The following is a 14,413-nucleotide window of genomic DNA, read 5'->3' as shown; positions in this document are numbered from 1 at the left end:
AAAATCAGTACAAAAATAACTCAGTTATTTGGATAAATACTAGGGTTAATATTGGGGGACAGGAAGACAGAAAAAAGCAACAAATGTGTATTTAAAGTAAAATCAGTTTACTGCTATTATTTTTTTCCATAAACTCTAAATTAACAGTATGTACACCTGCATTTGCACCTGTGTAAGAATATCTTGCACTACATTGCCTTACTTTAAAGGGACAGCCTTGCATTTACACAGTCTAATTTATTAATATAAACACATCTAATGTAATCTATTGGATTTTCTTGTCCACAAGTAAGAATCCCAAAATTCGGGTTAAAAAAAAAAATCAGTAAAAACAAATACCCTTTGTAAAACCCAGGAAGTTTTCAGGGAGGAAAAAAAGAAAAGAAAAGAAAAACCCACTAACAAAGGACCTTAGGTATATTTTACTATTTTAAAATATACAAATTCAAGTAACCAATAAAGAATAAGTTTAAGATTGACTGTGATTTCTTACATTATTGCTAGACCTGTACTTCTGGAGACGTGTGTGAAGACACCAGATTGTAACATTCAGATAAGTGGAATAGATATGGAAATTTATCCATTAAGAGTTTTGCAACATCAAGTTACATTAAAGTTATCTTATGATTTACATTACATACATGAAAGTCTGCTTGGAGATTCTATGTTGCATTCAACCTCCTAACCCATTTTAACATTAAGTGGGAGCTGAGAGAGACAGACATTAACTTGCCAGGAGATGGATAGAGGAGGAAAGAGGCCATGATAAAATGTAAGCAGACATAGGAAATGCCAGGAGATATGAGAAAACAGTGACTAGTAGAGCTAAATGGCCTGTCAAGGAGACCTAGAGATTCCACGAGATGTTAGAAGAGATGAATGGTGGCCAAGAGAGAAAGGAGATGCCTGGGAGGCAAAACTAGATACAGGCAGCTGCACAAACGTACATTTGGGGGGGGAAAGGGGAGAGAAGATAGGTCAGACAAATAAAGTAGGGGTGGGAGAAGATTTTTTGTTGTTTTTTTTTTACTTTCCCCTGGCTAATATAGACCATACATATAGCAATTGTTCCACAAAAGGAATTTCACATAAAAAAAAAACTCAACAGCATCCATAATCATTTATATATTGTATATTTACTAGATTAAAAACATGTGACTTGTTGCTTAGGAAAAAATTCACTGAAGACAAATCAGATTGCATTTCTTTAAGAAAATTTTAAAATATTTTTGCTACAATATATTGTAGCTAGAGTCATATGAATGAAAACATCTGTACTTTCAATCACATTGATATTAGGGCTAAAATTAAAAATGATTTTCTTTAAGCATGAAATTTACTCTCCCTACTTACAAACCATGAAATATCTAAAATATTTTTATATCTAACAGGGATATTAAGATACATTGTAGTCAGGCAAAATTACATAACCCTCAAGAAAAAGCTACACAATATGATTATGTACCCTTTTCCCGCATTTAAGGGGCAGAGAAGGGAAAATATCACAGTATGTATTTACCCATAACATAAAAATAATAAAGAGAACCTAATGGTGACCAATTTCCAGATTCTATTTCAGGATCTGGAGAAACGTGTCAATTCCAATTTTGCATTCCATAAACAAATAGAATACATGTTTTCCAGATGAGCAGTTCAAACACACACACACACACACACACACACACACACCCCACCCACATGAGAAATCCAAGATCAAACTGTCCACTTTTATAAAGTGGGACTTGATTTCTATAAAAGCTTTAGGTTTCTATGAAAAATGAAATGTTTCATGCCCAGAATATATTTTAATTAATAGGCAGCTGCTGAGGTAAACAAGATGTCCCCCAGGAACACACTAAGTACAGGGTTTAAAAACACAAACCTGTATGAAATATAACTGTGCTTTTCCTATACCCAGAAGGAAGTCGAAGGTTTCGGAGCAGTCCCTTTGCAGTCAGTCGCACACGCATGTTGGATAAGGAAAATTTCGGGGACCATAACATGTCTTCAGAGCAATTGGAAGACAAACAAGCAAGAAACAGCCTCCATATACTGTCACAAACTATATATTTAAATTCACCAGTGATTGAGGCCAAGCTATACTTGGCAAGGAAAACAAGATTAGAAAGCAAATATTCCTCATTCCTTCACTGTCATTCCATATTCACAGACAAAATAAAAACGTGAGAAAGCAGATATCCACAATGCAAATGCTGCCGGCAGCCTCTCTCCCCACCAGATGTTGCAGAAACAAAGCTTGTCCTCAGAATAAAACCTTCTCTTAGTGATTCAGAAGACCAGCAGCCTCTGAATTACATCACACTGTTCATGCTTAATCTGTTACCCGACTCAGTGGGAATGAAGACCTAGCAGGAGAAGGAGGGGAAAGTGGGTGGTCCCGAAGCTGAATATCACCCAGTAATGTCACAGATCATGTAATTGTACTTCAGAGACTGTTAAGGAGAAAATTACTTTAATATTCCTGAAGGCATATTTTAGTTCTCCTCCCCCCTCAATATAATCAAGACTTGTTTCATTCATCTAATTCTGATTCCATTCTGACCATTTTCTAATTGACTTGAATTTATCCCAACTTTATTTAATTAGGTTTCATGTTTTCTAACAGAAAGGTTCTTTTAATATACATCGAACATACCACTACATCCATACGTAAGTCCTTACAAGTCCACAGAAAATAATGCTATTCTGTACAAACAGTTTAATATTTAGAAGGCTCCTAAGTACCATTCCGTTTTGTGGCCTGGCTCTGCACATTTCAGTATACTGGGATAAACTCAAAGAAGTACTAATCTTAATTTAGTATATGACATGCTCTGGACTTCAACAAGAAACCAGTATTTCTAGCTTCAGCTGTAATCTGATAATGGATTGATTCAAACACTACTGTAAACCACCATTATGCAAGTCCTTGCACAACATGCTGACTTAGTATGTACTTAAATAACCCAAAAGATTTATATTTTTCCACTCATTTATGATGCAAATTATTAAATTATTCTACCTTTAAGTAGAAAGAAATGCCGCCAGATTTCTAGGACCGTAACATAGCCAAACAGAAAAAAAATTGTTTTTTTTAAATCTGGAGTTGAAAGCTAGAAAGCAGAGAACAGTAGTCCAACAGGATTTACTAGGAAACCAGGATAATAGAAACAAAACAAAAATAAAACATGCTTTCTCGTGTCTAAAGTTTAACAGATTAGACTACTGGTCTCAGGCAATTTCTCACAATCAGTTTTCAGCATCCTCAGCCCACATGGCTGAGGGATGCACCTTTCACAGAATTCCAAGAGCAATGGCCTTTTTGTCTCTTAAGAGATGGATGCCAAAATAGCTTTATGCTTCTCCTTGTATTTCTGAAAACTCACTGTTTTGTCCCCAGAGTCAGGATGACTTGTTGCTGTTCTCTTCCTGTTGACTTACAATCCTCCTGTTGACCCTATGTAAATAGGGCTTCCATTGCTTAATTTATGTTAGAGACAGGGAGATCGTTACCATCCCACCTGTCTAGGGAAAAAACCCTGTTTTTCTTGTTTGATCAGAGACTTTAAAAGCATAGTATCTGTAAGTGTCCATAATTCCTCATATATAGTGTTAATCCATACATGTCACAGTTATATTAATCAGCAAAAGACATTGCTCGATACACTTTTATAGTACAACAACATTGTACAATCAGTTGATGCAATTGCTTATTCTTTAGGGGTTCAACATTCCTGTTCTCCTTTTAGGGTGTCTTGGACCCTGATTGTCAGTTTCCTTTTGCAACAGCACATTTTTATATGAATATGAATTATAAAAATGCATGCTGCTGAATACTAGATTTACACTGGTCACCTTCCACTTGCAAGGAACACAAACAGAGATGGCATTTTGTGACGAGAACACGCACAGTCTAAACCCAAGGGTAACCATGAGGATTACTGAGCAGCCCTCTGCTATCCAGTGAAGGACAGGGAGCAAAATATAGCAGGACACAGAATAAGAATAAAGTACGGGACACAGCAGAGGATAAAAACAAAGGGGATGAAACCAAAACCAGAGAAGAGGTGCAAAGAATGTATGCAAGAACAAAGAAACCTTTAAAATGGGACAGGGCTGCTGACTTGAGGTGGACAGCAGAGATACCAGCAAGTCTTGCTTCTGTTTTTCCTGGGTAGAGTAGCTGGTCATTAGAGACTAACAGGGCTAGGCCCTACCAACACCACCTCAACTGTAGTAGAGCCAGGCAAAATGTTTCTCAACTGTGTTCCAGTTAACACTTAAAAAAAAAAAAAAAAAAAAAACCAACAACAACAATTGGGAAAGGAAAGAGCACAGATTCACTAAAAAGCCATCAACTACACTTAACTTGCAAACAAGTTATTAGCATTACGTAAACCTAGCTGATATAGAAGCAAATAAGGCTTCTGTTAGCTGTGGTTTGTCAACAAATCTTCTGAAATTGAATATTCAGGATAAAGTCCCAAGTGGTAAACGGATTTATCTTCCATCCATAGATTTCAACATGCTTTATGAACAAAGTTAGTTTCAACACCCTGTGAGGTAGGGAAGTATTAAAGATGCGATCAAGATTTTCCAACTGAGTCCACATGTGCAATTCAAGAGTAGAGACCTCCGTCAACTGTGTTGACCCTCTGAAGTTAATTACTGGTAGGTGTGCCTGGTGTAGCTGCTGGTGAGGAACAATACCTTCAGTTTTGCTGTCACCAAGGGCTGGTCTACGCTCCCTCTTATCGGTGCAGTTAAATAACTGCAAACCTTTGTGTGGATACATTACATCAATTTAAAGTTAATTAAATTTCTTTGGGCAAGTGAAATATTAAACCATGTTTAAATCTGCTTGCGAGTCCATGCACAAAGTGGCACTGGTTTAACTACATTGATGCAACTTTCATTAAGAGAAATGTCTAAAAGGCAGCTTGCTGCTAAACTGAGGATTGTTGAATCTTGGGCAAAGTGATTTTGATTAATATCCTCTAATCTCAGTGTAGTCTCAAAGCAGCCAAGAGGTCATAATTGTAAACACATGCTTTATACACCCTCAGAGGACATCTTCCAACTAGTCTTGTTCAGGATATTCTTTTAAGATGTCCACCTCTTTTAGAAAGAGGTAGCATGGAGACACTTTTGTGAGATACAGGGAGCTGATACGAAAAGTTATGAATACTTCCATGTCACAATTTTATAAAAACTGTAGGTAATCAGATCAGTGAAGGGAAGTTACTGTATATTGGTTTATTAGAATTTCATGTGCTACTACACTGATCTATACACCTATTATTCTATAATTCAGTGGGGTCTGTGCACAAATGCGATACACAGGGTTCAGATAAAAACATGCAAAACACACACTGATAGCTTCAAGGAGCCTATCTCCAAGCAGTTGCAAACATTATTTTGCCAGAGCTGGAAGTTACCAGATCAAAGGTAGCTCGATCCAAAAGTGGCTCGATTCCTCCAAAGATGAGTCAATTGCCAGAGGTTGTCCAGGTACTTGCCAGTGAGCACTGACAGGGAGAAAAGTTTATAGGGAGCTAGTTGTACCAGAGTCCCCATGCAGATGATGGTTACACACCTGAAAAGCTACAGTTTCAGATAGTATGTTTTAACATTTGCTTTCACCAATACTTAAAGTTTTCACCAAGAGGCTTCTGTTCTTAATACTTGGCTTTAAGGAGGCTGTTCGGTTGCTGATTACCACTGTTATTGCCCTGGAGGGAACAGAATTGCATGGTCACGATACCTTGTCAGACCTGCTGAAGTAAATTATGGTTGATACACAGGCAACTGCAATCCAGGGTGTGGTCTGAGTGGGAGAGTCATACTATTCCACCCCAATAGAAGCGAGAAGCCTGAGATTGGAGACAGGATGCACTTGGAGAGACCAGGAGGAGTCAGAGGTGCAGTTAGCTTGGTAACTATGACAGTCTTAATTCCCTAGCAATAACAGGAGCTCTGTCTTAATTCTTCTGAGATTTCTCTAGCTGAATTGTGCAAGCTTCATGTTTTAACCTAATATTAGTGCTTCTGCCTGTTGCAGTATACGCAGCACTCTTTCTTCCAGAGAAATCCAGTGGAAATTTAGAAAACATGCAGTTTGAGGGGAACCCTATAATTGTACATGGAAAATAACAGCTCACTGCTATTCTAAGCAAAAGAAAAATGAGGTTAAAGTTTTCTTGTCAGTTCCACTGCGACCCACAACTCTGAATAGTATTACAATGTTATACTATTACTTGAAAGCTAAGCTGTATCTGAGATACTGTAGCTATTTGCATGGTCAGAAATACGTCTCTGCATCGCTTTACATTTGGAAAGTTATTACATCCATAAGGCAGAAAATATATATTTTTTTAAAACAAAAGCTTAAATTCTGCAGAAATTCTTAGCTCTCCCTCTCTCAAACAAAGAATCTATTTACCATTGACAAGTAGGTCTTCCCCAGTGGTGGTTGATGCCCAAAATAATGGTGGAGCTGAGCTGCAGGTAGCAATGTGTATTCTACCATACTCTTCCTTGCAGATTGATCCTCTCTTTCAAATTGTGGCACTGGTTGGGACAAGATGGTCACATGAGTATTTTTGGTGAAGAAGTGGGAAGAGAAAGGGGTACTCTTTCAGAATAAAAAATTGGGACACTACACACGAGGGCAGGATGGGATGCCCACTTTACTGTTGCTCTATAAGTCCCTTCTCCTCCTCCCTCTTACACTACCATCTCCCTTCACATATCCAGTTTAACCCACAACCTCATTCACAAATTGACTTAGTTCCCTACTACATTCATATACCCACACACCATGCTCTTCACCTTCTACTTAGAACCAGTCCCCTCCCACCTGATGGTCTTAGGCAAAAACTCTTCCCCCCCCCTCCTAATCAGCACCCATCAATCCAGTTTTGAAGTAGTCTTTAACTGAAGCTGGGTCTGGAAAGGCAGGAGCAGAAGCATGAAGGAGTGTGCAAAGATACTGTTATATTCTGACTCCGGGCTGGCTGACCTGAATAGCCTCATACAGTCTGTATTCTCTGCAACTTCTCCCCACTGCCGTGTATGGTCTGCTGCAGGGTCAGATGTCCCCTGCTGTTAATCAGATATACTGCAACCTGTAGGACTAAAGTAGCTGCAGTCTTTCCAGGAGTTCCTGGGTCAGCAGCCTTTTCTGCACCTCACAACATAAGCTGTACCACACAGCAGATGTGTGTGAATAACTAATTTTTCAGTTTGCTGACCCCAAACCAAAATTATTCCATTTTCAAAATTGCCAGTGAACTGAAATGATCCATTATTTCCCCATCTCAATTCATAGATAAGGCCAGAAGAGACTATTGTGATCATCGGTATAACAGGCCATAAAACTTCCCTGAATCAATTCCAGTTTGAACTAGAGAACACATTTTAGAAAAACATCCAATCTTGATTTAAAAGTTCCAAGGATAGAGAATCTTCCACCGCCCTTGGTAAGTTGTTCCAATGATAATTTACACTCACTGTTATTAAAAAAAAAACTATTATTTTGAGTCTGAATTTGTCTTATTTCAGCCACTGGATCTTGTTATACTATTGTCTGCTAGATTGGAAGAGCCCTCTACTCTCAAATTTCTGTTCCCCAATTTCTGTTGTAGACTGATCAAATCACCCCTTGACTGTCTTTTTTTGAGCACCTTGAATATCACTGTAAGCCATGTTTTCCAATCTTAATCATTTTCATGGCTCTTCTCTGTACCTTCACCAATTTATCAGCATCCTTGAATTGTTGACACCAGAACTGGACACCACATTCCAGTAGTAGTTACTCTAGTGCCAAATACAGAGGTAATGTAATCTTTCCACTCCTACTCAAGAGTCCCTTTTTATACTCCCATGAATCACATTAGCCTTTTTGGCCATAGTATCGCACTGGAAGCTCGTGTTTAGCCATGACCCCCCAATTTTTTCCCCACAGTTACTGCTTCCCCAAAGTCCCCCATGCTGCAAGTATGGTCTATATTCTTTGTTCCTGCATGCTTACATTTGGGTTTACTGAAACTCAGTTTTCTTGCACCCAGCTCACCAAGCAATCCAGATTGCTTTGCACCAGTGACCTGTCCCTGTTATTTACCACTCGCCCAATCTGTGTGCAGGGTCGGCTCCAGGATTTTGGCCGCCCCCAGCCGCCCCCCCCCCCCCCCAAAAAAGCGCCGCAATCGCGATCTGCGTCGGCAATTCGGCGGGAGGTCCTTCGTGCCGAGCAGGAGCGAGGGACCGTCCGCTGAATTGCCGCCGAATAGCTGGATGTGCCGCCCCTCTCCGCAGTGGCCGCCCCAAGCACCTGCTTGCCAGGCTGGTGCCTGGAGCCGGCCCTGTCTGTGTGTTAGAAATGAATTATTTTCTTTTCTTGTAGGTCAGTGATAAGTATTACCCAGCACAGGGCCAAGAACCAATCCCTTTGGGATTCCACTCGAAACAACACTCAACGACTCAGGGATGCTGGAACAATTTTGACAGTGGCTGGGATGAGAACCATTGACCAAACTGTATACCCCTTATATAATGGAAACCACTTCAAGCCAGCACCTATGTAATGAATCTCCATTTACAATTACATTTTGAGATCTCTCGGCCACTATTATCCATTCAACATGTGCCATGTTGATTTGGTATTTATGATGCTGGCAGACCTGGTGCCAGCTTATGTCAAAGCCCCTAGACCTCACTGAATACTGACAAATGCATAGCTGGAAATCAATCTGGCTCACCTGTGCTCTAGTGTTGTTAAAACTGGTATTAGATTAATAGAGATGTGTTTAGTGTTTGGACTTCATTAAATGCTTGTGAGTTGCTGCATACATTAATCTCACTTATTGTATCTGTATCCCATGTTACAAGGTAATCGTTAACTGTTCGTTCTGTTACTATGAAAGTGTTTACTATGAAACTAGAAATCCCCACAGTGAGGAGAGAAGCATTACCAAGTGTGAAATACTAGTTTACCACAAGAGGTGTCATCGCTTGCCCCACAAAAGGCCTATAGACACCAGACAAGCCACTGTGGAACATCATCGGAAAAGACTGTTTATTTTTCCCCCCCACCCATGTAGAGGGGACAAATACTCATCCCATGACAGCTTGAACTCTGGGGGAAAAGGAATAAAAATCGCTGTCAAGAAGAAATTGTCATTATGCTGCTTGGAATTTGGAGAGAGCAATAATTCTAAGCAAAAGGAAAGGATCCCCAAGCTGCTTAGCCCTAAAGGACTTATAGAGCTTGCACATCACAACAGCTTCTACTACTTTCTGGACCGTAAGACTAACTCATTTGTGTGTATATTTACCTCCTTTAACATTGTAAATCTCTCTCATTTCCTTTTCTTAATAAATCTTTAGTTAGTAAATTGTAGGATTGGCTACAAGCACTGTCTTTGGTGTGTGATCAGAGGTGCAAAAGACCTGGGAAAAGTGACTGGTTCTTTGGGACTGGGAGTAACCTGAATATTGTTGGGAATGGAGCCTAAAGCCCTATGGCTAGAGCCTTCCACCCACCACCCAAGGGCTGAATCCTGACTCTGGGAAGGTGAGGAACTCACTAGCTGCCTGCTCCTCCAGCTTGTCTCCCCCCCGGGGGGTGGGGGCTGGGCCCAAACACTACTGAAGGCCTCCTCTCCCACCATCACAGCCCAGGCAGCTGTGGCCACAAGAAAAGCCCCCTGGTGGCTGCATTTGGCCACGGTGGCCGCATTTGAGAAACGCTGATTTAGGAACTGGTGTCTAAATCTAAATGCCAGGACTTTCTATTCAGAATTTCAGCTTCAATTATTGGCACAATAGCAGTCTACCTATCTGCAGAATTGCTATTGTGAACTAACATTAGGTTTTTAAGTTGTATCTAGGATTTCTAAAACGATTGCTCAAATCAGTAGCCACACCACATATACAAAAATAGCACTGGAGTCATGCCTTAACTGCACTTTCACAGTAGACAGTGTTTTGGCTTAAATTCTGTACCTCCTTCTACATATCCTTCACCAATCCAGCACTTCAGCTGTGGTCTATACCAATCAATGCAGACAGAGTGGACACCTCAAGGTCATGGCTGTTTTCACTCACGATCTTTAAAGGTCACTTAATTCTACAAATAGATACCTAAATGGAAAAGTACGCCATACTGCAGATAAGAACTCTGAACACAGATTTTTAAATATAAGCAAGACCTTTTGTGCTAATGGGTGAATAAGCATATCTAGGCAAAAGTTACACTTCGAAAGAGTCACCACATGGAACATCCTTAATAACCCACAGCTAAGCTCCAATGCAATAGGTGTTATAGTTTCTGTAAAATATCAGTGATTACCATATGAATCCAATTAATCATGGCCAAATCCCTTTGCCCCCACAAATTAATAGATTCATAATATTGTACCCATAAATCCCTGAGATTAAGTCCTTGCTGAGTCCTAGCAAAAACAGTTCTTCGCTAATGACCAAAAACCCGATTGTTCCAATTTTGAATTAAACTGAACCTGAATCCAAGCCAGCCCTAGATTTTGCCACTACTCATGCTCCACGTTAATGTACTTTTCAATTAGCTGCATCCTCTTTCCAACTCACGTTACACGGAGGGGGGGTTGTTGTTTTTTTTAAATCAAGTTCAGAATTTTAGAAGTATTTACGTTAGCAATAGAACACATTATTTGTATAGTGTTTTCTTTAAATTGCTCAGCAGGTTGAAAGATTTGACAAGCTCTGTGTTCTTAGTAGAGACTGGTGTTAAACCTCAAGTTCACAACTTCCTTTAATGAACGTAAATTTTATGTTTGGCATAGCAATAAGCCAGTGTTGTAAAGCACTTGGCCTTCAGGCAAAATCCAGTCTGTTTGAAGCTCATCGTGACTGATTTAGATTTCAGAGAAAACAAACCCTTATTTGAAAACAATTTAGTTCTTATGATTGTAAAAAAGTCTTCCAAACATGAACAAAGTATAAAACCAGTGCAGTGATGTCTTCTCAAATCTGTAGAGCGCCTGAAACTCAGATATCAACACCCTACTGATGAATAGGACAATTAGTTTATATCTAAATAATGCCCCCAATTTGAGCATGGGTGAACTACATATGCAAATAGTCAGAAGATAAAACTCTATTCTAAAAGTCTCTTTTCCTCCAGTGACGTTAAATGCAGCAGTAACTTCCTTAAGTACAAATTTCATTACCACAGAAAGATCACAATCAACCTATTATCAGTAGGAGACTTTCTGTGGATCTGGCAGATTACAGGGTCCTTATGCCAAAGATCAGGGGTGGGCAAACTATGGCCCGTGGGCTGGATCCATCTTGCCAGCCATTTCAATCTGCCCCTCGAACTCCCGCTGGGGAGTGGGGTCTGGGGCTTGCCCCGCTCCGGTGCAGGGTCGATGGCCACTCTGCGCGGCTCCTGGAAGCAGCAGCATGGCCCCACTCTGGCTCCTACATGTAAGGGCAGACAGAGGGTTCCGCACGCTGCCCCAAGCGCCGCCCCCATTGACCGAGAACCGCGGCCAATGGGAGCTGCAGGGGTGGCGCCTGCGGACAGGGCAGCATGCAGCAAAGCCGCCTGGCCACGCCTCTACGTAGGAGCCAGATGGGGGGACATGCCCTTGCTTCTGGGAGCTGCTTGAGGTAAGCGTCGCCTGGAGCCTGCACCCGAGCCACCAGCCCCCACACCCCAACTTCCCCACACCAGCACTAATCCCCCTCCCGCCCTCTGAACCCCTCAGTCCCAGCCCAGAGCACCCTCCTGCACACCCCAAACCCATCATCTCCTGCCCCACCCGAGAGCCTGAACCCCCAGCCAGAGTCCTCAGCCCCAACCACACCCCAACCCCAACATTGTGAGCATTCATGGCCCACCGTACAATTTCTATACCCAGATGTGGCCCTTGGGCTAAAAAGTTTGCCCACCCCTGCCATAGATACAGCATACGGACAATTAATAAAAATGTCACTTGGTCTTCACTAAGAGTGACACCCGCACAGTTAAGTCAAAGACGGATGTCTAAAATGTCAGAACAAAAGCTTTACGTAAGAACTGCAAGCTAATAAAAAAAAAAAAAAAAAGATGCTGGTCCTCATTCTGCATGGCACTAGCTGGCATTGGGCATTCAGTTAATTCTGAAGAAAGATCATGTGACTTTTCCTTGAAGTGTAAAAGAATTGTACTACAGAACATCCAAAACAAAACCCCTCAGTATTCCTCACACAATTTTTTTCACTTTGATACAGCTCTATGTAATCTGATCAATGAGAATGAAAAACAAAAAAGTAAGCTTCTGAAAAAGCAAAAAAAAAATTCATTAGAAAAGCTTGTGAGCACAAAATGGTGCATGGTCCATAATTCCAAAGGGCAGGAAATAAAGTGTTTTAACTTGAGGATCAACTTTCACTGGCATGTGATGAATTATGCATTTCAGTGTACAAAGTGTGGCTCACTTGTTAGCAAACGAATAGAGAAACTCATTTCCCAACATTCCCCCCCCGCCCCAGAGCAGGGCCAGCTCCAAGTTTTTTTGCTGCCCCAAGCAAAAAAATTTTCCTGTGCTTCCCGGCCCCGCCCCAACTCCGCCCCTTCCCTGCCCCATTCCATCCCCTTCCCCAAATCCCCGGCCCCGCCTCCTCCCCCAGGCCACTGCATTTCCCCTCCTACCCCTCCTTCCCAGCTTGTAACCCTGGGGGGAGGGCCCAGAGGAACCATAGCTCACCTCCGCTCCACCTGCTCCCCTGAGTGCGCCGCCATTGCTCCCCTTCTCCCCCCTCCCAGGCTTGCCGTGCCAATCAGCTGTTTTGCGGCAAGCCTGGGAGGGGGGAGAAGCAGAGTGGCGGTGCGCTCGGGGGAGGAGGCGAGGTGAGTTTGGGGGGGGAGCGGTTCCTCTGCCCCCCCCGGGTTACTTCCTGCGGCCCTCCGCGCACCCCCCACTGCCGCAGCTCACCTCCACTCCGCCTGCTCCCCTGAGTGTGCCGCCGCCACTCCGCTTCTCCCCGCTCCCTCCCAGGCTTGCCACAAAACAGCTGATTCGTGCGGCAAGTCTGGGAGGGAGGGGGGAGAAGCAGAGTGGCGGCGGCGCGCTCAGGGGAGCAGGCGGAGCGGAGGTGAGTTGCGGCTATGGGGTGGGCGGTTCCTCTGGCCCCCCCCCAGGGTTACTTCCTGCGGCCCTCGCCACGCCCCCCCACCGCCGCAGCTCACCTCCACTCAGGGCCGGAAAAAAAAGGAGCCGGAGTGCCGCCTCTTGGAAAGCGCCGCCCCAAGCACATGCTTGGAGCGCTGGTGCCTAGAGCCGGCCCTGCCCCAGAGATCTCTATTCCAGTCCAGATGCATAGGTTTAATTGCGCCCACTGCCAACAAATGGTGACAAAATAGCTAAATCTTGGTGAGATTACCCCTTCTGCTTCTCTGAATTGACGGACACATGGGCTCACAGAACTCCACTGAAACTAAAAAGTAGTACTAGCAAAACATAAGTGACTGCAGAAACCAAAGTAAAACTCTATTCAAAGTCACTGTGCTAAACTGCTGCATCATGGCAAGGGTATGAACTTGTAATAGAAGATCTCAAAGAAAGGAAGCAGACAAGTTAAAAAAAAAAAAAAAAAACACCTCTCTTCTCCTGTATACAAGATCAAATTCCAGACACTTGGAATCCTTGTATTGGTTTAGTAAAAGTTAACATATGATCCACAGATTAAGGTCAAAAGTGATTTGTAATCTAGTTTGATCTCCTGAACAACAAGAGAGAATTTCTCACAGTAATTCCTGCATTAGGCCCATAACTTCTGGTTAGCTAGAACACATCTTTCAGAAAGACATCCAATCTTCATTTGGGAGGTGGTAGTGTCTTCCAGAGACATGTAGCACCTTTCCACCCTATGTTGCATCCAACAAGCTTCTAGTTCTAGTGAAGGGACACATTAATGCTCCAGTGGCAAGTTTAGTATTCCTATCACAGATCTTTTCTCTCTTTTCACAAAGACCCCATTAATCTGTTCAAGTAAGTTGGAAAGATCTTTACGTACAAGGGAATGTCCACCCAAGATTTATTCTGCCTCTATCAACTGGCTGGGTAAGAACTAGCTCCAGGTTTGTGGACTGGTATGAAATATAGGAGAGAGAAGAACTATTAAACAAAACAGAAGCCTCAGAACAGAATTATTTAGAATTTCAGCCACTTTTTAACCTCTTGTCACTCTTCCCAATGTCACACAAGTTGATACCAACATTTCTAGTTAATTGCAACCTACCATTCAAGCACAGCATGCAGTAACATACGCTGAGGCTGCTGCTACTAAAAAAAAAAAAAAAAGAAAAAAATGTCAGCACAAGCCATAAAAAAAAAAAAAAAAAAAAAAAAAAAAAAAAAAAATAACTGAAATTCTAAATAATTCT

General features: G+C 41.9%; 1 protein-coding gene across 1 annotated transcript in view; it reads right to left on the bottom strand.

The window, feature by feature from the left end:
• MTUS1 (microtubule associated scaffold protein 1) overlaps nt 1-14,413 on the bottom strand; it is a 198,791-nt gene that overhangs the window by 111,062 nt on the left and 73,316 nt on the right. The window lies entirely within an intron of this gene.

The sequence above is a fragment of the Terrapene carolina genome, unplaced genomic scaffold (assembly GCF_002925995.2).
Source record: "Terrapene carolina triunguis isolate 2854851 unplaced genomic scaffold, T_m_triunguis-2.0 Scaffold66, whole genome shotgun sequence".
Classification (NCBI taxonomy): domain Eukaryota; kingdom Metazoa; phylum Chordata; order Testudines; family Emydidae; genus Terrapene; species Terrapene triunguis.
Note: the sequence above shows the minus strand (reverse complement) of the source record. Positions and strands in the feature narration are given on the sequence as shown.